Genomic DNA, 9476 nt, shown 5'->3' with positions numbered 1-9476 from the left:
TGTGAATGGAATATGTTACCAACATACCAAAACCTGCTTGCTTGTACAGGGTGCAGACCTGCACCCATTTCACTGCCAGGGGCTTGAGCCCACCCCTCCTATTGAACACAGCTGAGCTCGCAGGAAGGGACCTTGTTCAGGCATGGCCACCCCATCTGCCACTGACATGCTCCTCACCACCATCAAACACAGCAGCGTTGACTCAACCTGTTCACTCACCTCCTTTACTGCAGGGAGCAGCCTCTGCCTCTGGTGCAGCAGGCAGGCAGGCAGTCTGCTCCAGCAGCCCCTCGAACTCCTAGGGTCACCTCTCTTTCTGTAAAACCAGCTCCTTTCCTCAAGACAGAGGATTTCCTAAAAGGGAGGAGCAGAAGAGGAAAGAGGTGAAATTCTGTTTTTGGTCAACTCCATCCCTCCTGCCTGCAGTCAGGGCTGAGCTTTTATCTGGTTCCCCCAGGCTTCGCAGAGCAGATCCTGGCAGTCCCTGCCCTACATTGGGGTCTTTGCTTACTACATGCCACAGGGTTAATTCCTGCTCTCCCTCTCCTCCCCACGTTTCGGACCACACTGCACAACCTAGTCCTCCACCATGGCATTAAACTTCTCCGGGAGTTTGGGTTAAAAAGAACCTCAGAGAAGGTTTTTGGTAGTGGCTTGGTTTTTTTGTTTGGGTTGGGGTTTTTTTTTTGGTGGTTTGTTTGTTCGCTTTTTTCCAATAGGAAAAGCCCTCTCACAGCCTTTCACTGGTGATGGTTATTCTAACATGGTCCACTTGGAAAGCTGACCGAGGGCAGGTGAGCAAAAAAGATAAAAGTAAGAAGCTGGATCCAAGTGGCAGGTCCTGTGGAGCACCAGGATATCGCACAAGGGGCGCAGGGAGGTCAGCTCTTGATTAGAGGGGATTCTGCCTTTGGCAATGACATGAAAGACCGTCCTCAGGAGAGGTGATTTCAGCTCCTGGCTCTGACACGGGCCTCCTGCCTGACTTGGCCAACTCACTTAATCTTTCCCCCTTTCTCCAATGGCAGCAATATTTCTTTTGCTGTCTTGTCTATATATATCACAAGTTTTTTGGAGGAAGGGTAGGGTTAGGCATGTGCTTTCCGGGTTTTGCTGAACCATGGCTATGATTTCCCAGATCTGCTGGGTACCATCCTAATGTCTGCCTTGCTGGCAAACTGTAAATGCCCCTTCAGCCCAAAGAGGATCCTGGCTCTGCTTAGGTTTTTTTAAAACCAATTAGTTATTACAGACATGTCTCAGCTATTAGCACATCATTAATCAACATATCACAAATACAGCAGCTTTTTTGCTATTTCAGGGCCCTCTCCAAGGCACTATTCTAATTGTTGATGACTACTTCACCTATGTTCTTGTGATGTGCTTTCTTGCTTTGTGTTTTTGGATGCAGTTTTCTCCCACTCACCTCATGAAAAATCTTGTTTTGTCAGAAAAAGAAAATGTGTTTTTATTAGAAAGGAATTTATCTATATCAAGGAAAGGTTTATTTCAGGTCCAGGATAAGTTTCCTAGTTAGACAGAAAGAGCACAGCCCAGCATATGCAGTGCTAACCTGAAGAGCAGCAGGCTAAATTTTGATTAATGCATCTAATGAGATAGAGCAGCACTTTAAGCCTTTCCAGACCCCACAAAGGATTGGGATCAACTAGGGTATTGACTCTTATTGCCATTCTCTCTGCCCCCATCCTCATCTGGGAGAAAAACTAACCCTTCCAGGAATATTTCTCAGATGGCTATTATTATCATGATATATAAAAACTGTTCTAGAGGCAAAACACCATTTGGTGTTGATTAGCCTTGATTATAACTGTGCAATCAAGGTACTGTTGCCACTGCTCTGAGCCAAAAGGTGCACCCTCTCTGCAGAGCAGCTATTAGCATCCCTCCAGTGGGAGATGATGGCCATCATGCTCTGACTTGGGCAGCAAAGTGAATTAAAGGAGCTGTGAGGAGTTCAGCTCTGTCTTCTCATTCTCTCATCTATGGCTGCTGCCCTGGTTTCACAGAGCCAACCTGGTCCAGAGCAGCCACAGTGTAAGGTGTAGATGCGAGGCTTGTTTCACAGCCAGTTTTCCCCATCTGCTTCTTGCATCTCCCCTTTATGTTACATTTCAAGCAGGATGCCTGGAGCCTTGGCCTCAGTGTCTTTATCCCTGCTGTGGGAAGGAAAGATGGGGATCTTGTTGATAAGTGTGACCTTACACCAAAGCAAATCCTGCACCTTTCTCTTTGGAAAGAGACATTTGGCTCACCAGTTTTCAAGCAGTTGCTCTCCTAGTTTTTCAGCTTTCTCTTCTACTTCAGTGTTAAATATCTCATGGTTAATTTCAGCTGTGACCTAAAAAAGAAAAGGAACTACATTCATTCTTTTTGTATTTCTTTCCCTGCTCCTGAGCCAGCAGGCAAAGCTTTATGAGCTGTTATTTTTCCCTCCCACCACCCTCGTGCCCTGAAGTTTGCAATAAGCATTTGCCTCAGGATTTCATGCACTTAGCCCACGAGAGGTGCTTGGCCTCTTACGCTATGAGCATGATGCTGTCCAGGTCTGCACACTGTGATTCCCAAGAAGACTGAAGCCAAGAATTGCATCTCAGCTGCTGATAGGCAATCAGTTCCCATTAGCTTTCCAGCGCGCATCCCCAGAGAGTGATTCAGGGCTTGAAAACTGACGCCAAAAGCCAATGGCTCAAGACAGACAGGAAACAGAACAGTTTCTATTTAACAAAAAGAACACTCCTGAGACAGGCAGGAATGAGAAGGAGGAGGGAAGGGCCTTTCCAAGACTCTACCGTGGAAAAGGAGGAACCCTTGGTGTTAACAGGGCTGCCTTTTGTCTCCTTCCCCCTTGATTTCTGCAGGTCTTTGTAACAGAGATGAACATAAGCGACAGAGCTGAAGGCTCTCTGCCAGTTTTGCTGCCCTCATATTTCTGTTTCCATCACCATAATCCCAAGGAAATCCAGATTAGCACCTTTTCAGCAATGTATATATTTATAACAGGACCCTTGAGACACAATGCTGCTTCTGCCATAAAAGCAAATGTCAGTTTAAGAACAGTTAATTCTATTGACTAGAAGGGAGTAACAGCACTTATTTTTGTTCGCTGGCAATATCTAACCCTTTAAGTGATATCAGATGGGCATGAGTCAACAACCTAGCCTTGAATAATGTGCCGCTCAGACTGCCTATAAATAATTTTACTTTCCCTCTTTCATATAAAGCTAGCTCCTACAACAGCTATGCACAGCCAAGGGGTCTGTTTGGGACAGACACACACATGCCTGGAACAAGGGGGTATTGAAGTAGCTGCATTCCCCCTCATCTCTTCCTGCCAGAGGGGCCACTAAAAATACAGTAGCCACCGGGTTGCTTTAGCTCTCATTATGGCTGGGTGGTGCAGGAGCAGAGAACAGCTGCCAAATTCTTCATATCTCCTTAGTCTCGGATGAAAAAAAAGCTCCAAAGCAGATGATAATTAAGCCCTTAATATTTCCAATAGATTTAAAATATGGCTATTTTTACTACACAGACATGCAGAGCCAGGAACACACACTACACGCAGACAGGGAGCGGCAGCTCTATTCTGCCTGCTTAGACAGCTGGAGTCTTTACAGTGGTACATCTGGGAGATGGAGAACTTAAATAAAAGTTGGCTTTAATGGAGTTTTCACTCAAACTTCAGTACTTTGCTGAGCCAGGTGATATTGAGGATACTGAATTATTTTAATCAGCTACAGGAAAAAAGCTGCATTACCTCTTTTTGAGGGGACACAACATTTTCTAGTTGGGACTCAAGGAACAGGCCCCAGGAGCAATGAAACTGAAATTGTCTTTCTGCAAGAACTGGGCCCAGTTAAACATGCCTAATGGCCCTCTGGGCTAGCTAGCAGCAAGGAAGTGATATAGCATCATACCCCGCTGGCTGTCATTCCTCAAGCCAATGGAGAAGACAACCATAGGCAGCTGAGTCAGCCTGGGGTGAATTCTGGTGGGAGTCTAGACCATAGGTTGTAGATACTACACCCATTGAACTGGGGAATAATCCGCTGAATGCTATACCCGCTAGTGACCTGAACTCTGTATCTAACTCTACAGCCTAATGACAGAGATTTCAGGCCCAGGGGTGCTACTGGTGATAATTTTAGCAGAAACCTGTTTCCCCTAAGACTAATATCATGATCTCTACTTTAGAGCAGAGGCCGTTCACAAAAAGTCCTGATACTTCAGGACCAAGTTTCATTTAACTCAAGATTACACATTCACCTATCTGAAAAGTTAATCAACTTTTGTTCAGATCATTTCTTGTATATCTGTTTTATAGGATAAACAGAGGCAGGAACATTCAGGCAACTTCACAAGAGCTCTCTGCTCCCATGTTGTGTGCTGAAACGAATGGGGAAAGCTTTATGTTCATTTAGGGTCTCTTGTTGGGACTTCCTTTCTTGTCTCTAAAGAAAATTCAGGATGGTGAATGCCAAAATCTTGGCTGCATCTGTGGGAGTTTACAAAACTCCTATTGTTGCTCTAACCCCAACCCATGGAAATTGAGATCATCCACCACTAATTTCAAGACAAGTGGAGCTCATAGGGTAAGTGCTCTGGAAAAATCCCATCTTACATCTCTCATTCCATTGCAGGCCATACATAAGAGATTAGATGTTTGGAAAAATGTCCCATGGAACCTGGGAATGATAAGGAGGAGACTGAGATCATGCAGTTAGGGTAGAAACTGCCCATTCCTTATCACATGTTAGTAATGAAGGTCTAGCTTGCGCCATGATGCATAGCAGAGAATAGAAGCTGTCAGAGGATTAACAGGACATGATTTTGCAACATGCAACAAAAAGTGTTGCCAGCAGAAATCAATCTTTGTGTCAAATACTGTATGTACTGGGGCAGGGTGACCAACTCGGCTGAGGGGTCTACATTTGGTGACTGAGTCATCTCTCTCTCAACCTGTTGAATGAGACCCAAAGGTTTTCCCACTTGATTTGACAGAAATAGATACACATATAAAAACTCTGATTGCAAAGCAAATTTCCTTCTATTGCAGCTCAGACAGGGCCAGATGGTACCACAGAACATTAATCAGTCTGTGGGATTGAAAGAGGTATGGACATATTTCTTTACATTTGTGCTTTTTGCCTGCCCACAGACTGAGTCTGAAAGGCATCTAAGATTTTCTCCATTAGTCAAAGATTTCAGCAAGTATCTGACAGACCTGCACAACGGTGAATGGCAACTCAGTGAAATCCAGCTCTTGGAGGGCTGTGCATATGACATACAATCAATTCGTGCATCTACAGTAGATATGAGCCTTCCACACAAGAAATAGACTCATTGCTGCCTGAATATGCTGGGAAATCCCAGAGCAAACCGCAGCCGCCTGGGAAGGGGAGGCCCCATGTTGCTGGAGGTCATGTGGTCCAGCATGTAAGGGATTACACAAACAGCCAAGAAATCCCCAGGGAGGTGTAGTTGGCACAAAATTTCCCACTATTGTCAGCCCTAAGAACAGAGCTGAAATGAATGAGCACAGTCCGCTCATACAATAATGTAATGTAACGTTGTTCATCCAATAACAGTGCTCTGAGACACTGTGGATAGCACACATGCTCCCACCTGGACCAGATTATCCCACCCTGCTATAGGATAGTCTCTCTCCTACAATTTGGTGCTACATTCTTTTGTTCTCCACACTTAGCTACTTTCCACTACAGCCTTGACACTAGGCACTGCATGTCCTTCAGTTACAAATTCAGAGACTAAGGCTAGAAGGAAGCATCACATTACCTCAACCAAACACTGGTTTTAATCCAATTATCCTTAATCATGCCTATCTTTCAATCTTTGAAGTCCACGAGGGGTGAAGAATCTACCATTTGGTGAAAAGTAAAGGAGCTATACATAGTCCAAAGAGTCAAATGCAAAAGAAAGGTTAGTAGAAATGTCTTCTTGTTTTACTCCAGGGCTAAATTTCTGTCCTCCCATAATATTAGAAATACACAATTACTTTGGAAGCTGGTAATGACTGAGATCCACAGAAAATGAGGTCTTTTGACCTCAAATGATCTTAGAGGTCTTTTCCAACCTCAATGATTCTATGATTCTATGATTCAAAATCACAGACCTAGATAAATGCAAGGCAACATCTTTCAAGTACCTACGCAAAGGAGAAAGCCTAAAGGAAGAAGCGTGAGGCACACCTGTATAAGGAGGAAGACAGACAGAGCTTTTGGGGCACAGAGCTTGCTGAAGAGTTGGGAGATTTCTGACAAGGAAAATGTTTGTTTCTTTTGAGATCATAGCAACAGAACACCACATACATCGTGTGTAAGTAAATCATGATTTTTCCAAGGAATACCTCTCTCCAAATAATATAATCAATTTCTCCTCTTAATGGAGAAAAAAAAAAACCCATATGAACCTGCCAGGCCAGAGGGACAACACTATCCTCATCCAGCACGCCTTCTGTTTTCCCAAAAGCATTTCCCAGCTTTAATTCCAAGGTGGTGAGTCCTCTCAGCCAGATAGTTGAGCAGCCTATTCACAAGATACATAAATCACAGATAAGGATGTGACCTAGCCGGTTCTTGGAAACAATACAAAACCAATGTTGCTTTTCTTTCCGCTGCTTCCTCCAGGCCATCCGCTGCTGGGTGCTGATCCGCCAGTTTCTGACCTGTTTTCAGCTCAGATATAAGCCATTCTCCCACAGCAGCTTTGCAGGCAGCAGTTACCTTTGCTCTGGTCTCCCTTACCTGTTACAGTCCAGCAACCCCGCAAGCCTAGATTAAGACGGGGGATTTCAAGAGACTGGGAACTCTCCTCCAGTCGTTGGCTGGCTTCAGTTTCAGGCACAGACCGTTGGAAAGCATCCCAGGCTACTTCCCATCTTGTAGTAAGGAATGCATTTCTACTCTTTGACCATCTCTTCTCCCTGCAGAACACAACTGAAGAGAGTTACACCATAGTATATCTGGATTGCAAGAAACTGAAACACTTCAAACCTGTATGCTACTTGTATAAGACACAGAAAACAAGGCCTTCTCCAACACTAGCAGCAAAGTGGGGAAATAATTGCTCCATGCAAGTGTTTTGTCCTACTAATTAGCTCCTTCACTGATTGGCAGTTTCAGCATTGGCTCAGGAAAGAAACAAAAGCAGAGACTAACCATAGAACCAAAGATGAGTTTGTGTAAACTGGCACCATTTCATTGCTATCAGTCTTTCTCTACTGATTACTCATTGTGTTGAATCCAGTGAAAGGCTTGTGTATGCAGGCAACGTGAGATGTCACCAGCTACCCTGAAGTGAGCTGGTATCAGAAAACTTCCCAACATGAAGAACAAGGTCACTATCAACAACAGTCACACTCCTGTATATTTCTGTTTGCATTCCTTCTTTCTTTTCCAGCTTCTTTTGCCCTTGCAAAGCAGGGCAAAGGAGGAAGCAGGAAGAAATAAACGTTATAGCTATCACATTCTTTTTACATTCTATTATTTCAAGTGGCTTCTTTGGAAATACTTACAGAGGTGTGATTCCCATTACAGACTAAGCAGCTGTGACTCTGCTATGTGGGAAAACTGAGTGAAAGTCACACTAATCAGAAGCTTAATTGAATTCTTCTGCTCAGCCTGGAAATACACACTCTCCTAGGTGTACCTGTGATATCTGAAAAATTTTAAGGCAGAGACTAGTAGTAAAAAAGCATGTAAGAACCTGGAGATAAATAGACTCAGGTAGTTCCTGGGTTGAAAATTGCTGAAGGACAGGAGAGTGTAAGGGGGAAGTATCACATATACCAACCTTGAGCTTCATCTTTCTCAGGCATCCACTCATGGCCACTGCTGTAGACATGATGCTGGCAAGATGGACCCATGGGCCCATCTAATACAGCTATTCTTATCAGAGTGGGTATCATCACATCTGCAAGTAACTATTATAACAGATCAGACTTTAAGAAGAACAGTTAAAAACATTATCAATAATTTTATAGGAGACAAAGACTGGGGAGAGGCAAATGATAATAAGGACAGGTCACTGATACACCACATGTTGAATTATTCCGTACACTGGTGTTTAGCAGCAATAGAGATACACAGAACAGAGCCAGGGTGAAGCTCTTCATCCTGGGAGAATGCATACTAAGTGGTGCCTCAGGTTTTATTACTATTAGTTGACTTTTCCTTTTGCTATTTAGAAGTGATTTAAAACACTGAAAAGTTAGTGGCAAATGAATCAATCAGGCCTGTACAGATGTGCTGTCCAGTGTCTTTCCAAAGATTCTGATGTCTGTGAAAGCAGAGGGGGAGTTTTTCTTTAAATTAACTCTCAAGGGGCTATAATTTTTCCAAAGTTGAAGACTATAATGAGATAAAGGAGGGTGTTAAAAAGATAAGGGTATTTGAGAGCACTAGAAAATTTTTTAAAATTTCTGAAAAAAATTCAACAGAAACAAAAACTTTATATTTCATTTTACAAACACGTTCCCATTTGGTAATTAAGGAACTGATGCCAATGAAGTCAAGCATGAGTGATACATTGCAAACTCAGGGCCACGCACACAGTTTACTGTTTCTTTGCTCGCTGATACTTAAGAAAGGAAAAGGGCATGCCACAATGCTGTTTTAAGTGCACATTGAACAGACACTGCTTTTTAGTTGATTTGTTTGAAACTCATGATGGTTGTGAATCAATCATAGAAGTAGCAATTAGGTACTGAAAAGTGCATACAATTACCATTCACAATTTAACATCCCTAAAGCGATGCAATCTTAACAATACACTTAAATTCAACAATATCAGTTCGATTCTTACCTCATCTTCCATCCAAATCCAATAAATACATAGTTCAGTGGAGTAAGCCCGGATGATTTTATTAAAAAGAGACTTCAAAAAGTTTTTGGTTGAGGGTTTCCATACTGTATCCAGATGCTTTCATGACTTCATAAACATGACAAAACTATGCATCCATTCTCATCTCTGAATGCCCTGTTCTTAACAAAATAAAAACTTTGAGGAAAGCATCATCATAAAGAAAATCTTGATTGTTCTTGGAATATAAACAGAGGCTTTTTTTTGTTTTAAGTTTCAAAACTTCAGGTTCTGAAAAAACAGAATGGACCTTTCTCAGTAGATAAAAAAGTATTTTTCTAAGTAAACATACTGATAAGAATGTGTTCAGAAAAGCCAGAAACATTTAGAAGGACTTTTTAATGGCTGCAGTTGCTTTGGGAAGCTAATTCCTTTGAGCCCATTTGTTCATAAACGCAGCAACTTGCCAAAACTCTCCATCCTCATTCTCGTATTCAAATGATTTTGAAAAAAACTGTATGCTATCCATTTCAATGTATCCTTTACTATTTAGGTATAATCAGAGAAAAAAATGACACTTTTGAGTGTACAAAAATAATTGGAGCAAGCACAAACATTACAGGAGCAGGCTGAAATGA

The 9476-nt window shown here is 42.7% G+C and overlaps 1 long non-coding RNA gene across 1 annotated transcript; it reads right to left on the bottom strand.

Annotated features, from left to right (window-relative positions):
- Window positions 1–225: 225 nt before the first annotated feature.
- Window positions 226–6828, bottom strand: LOC143161626 (uncharacterized). Its single transcript, XR_012995565.1, has 3 exons — window positions 6783–6828; window positions 2274–2359; window positions 226–354 (listed from the first exon to the last, which is right to left on the bottom strand). It is a non-coding gene; the product is annotated as an uncharacterized LOC143161626 (long non-coding RNA).
- Window positions 6829–9476: the final 2648 nt, after the last annotated feature.

This window comes from Aptenodytes patagonicus, chromosome 6 (assembly GCF_965638725.1).
Source record: "Aptenodytes patagonicus chromosome 6, bAptPat1.pri.cur, whole genome shotgun sequence".
Classification (NCBI taxonomy): Eukaryota; Metazoa; Chordata; class Aves; order Sphenisciformes; family Spheniscidae; genus Aptenodytes; species Aptenodytes patagonicus.
The sequence above is the reverse complement of the archived record's forward strand: the minus strand, read 5'-3'. Positions and strand labels throughout refer to the sequence as shown.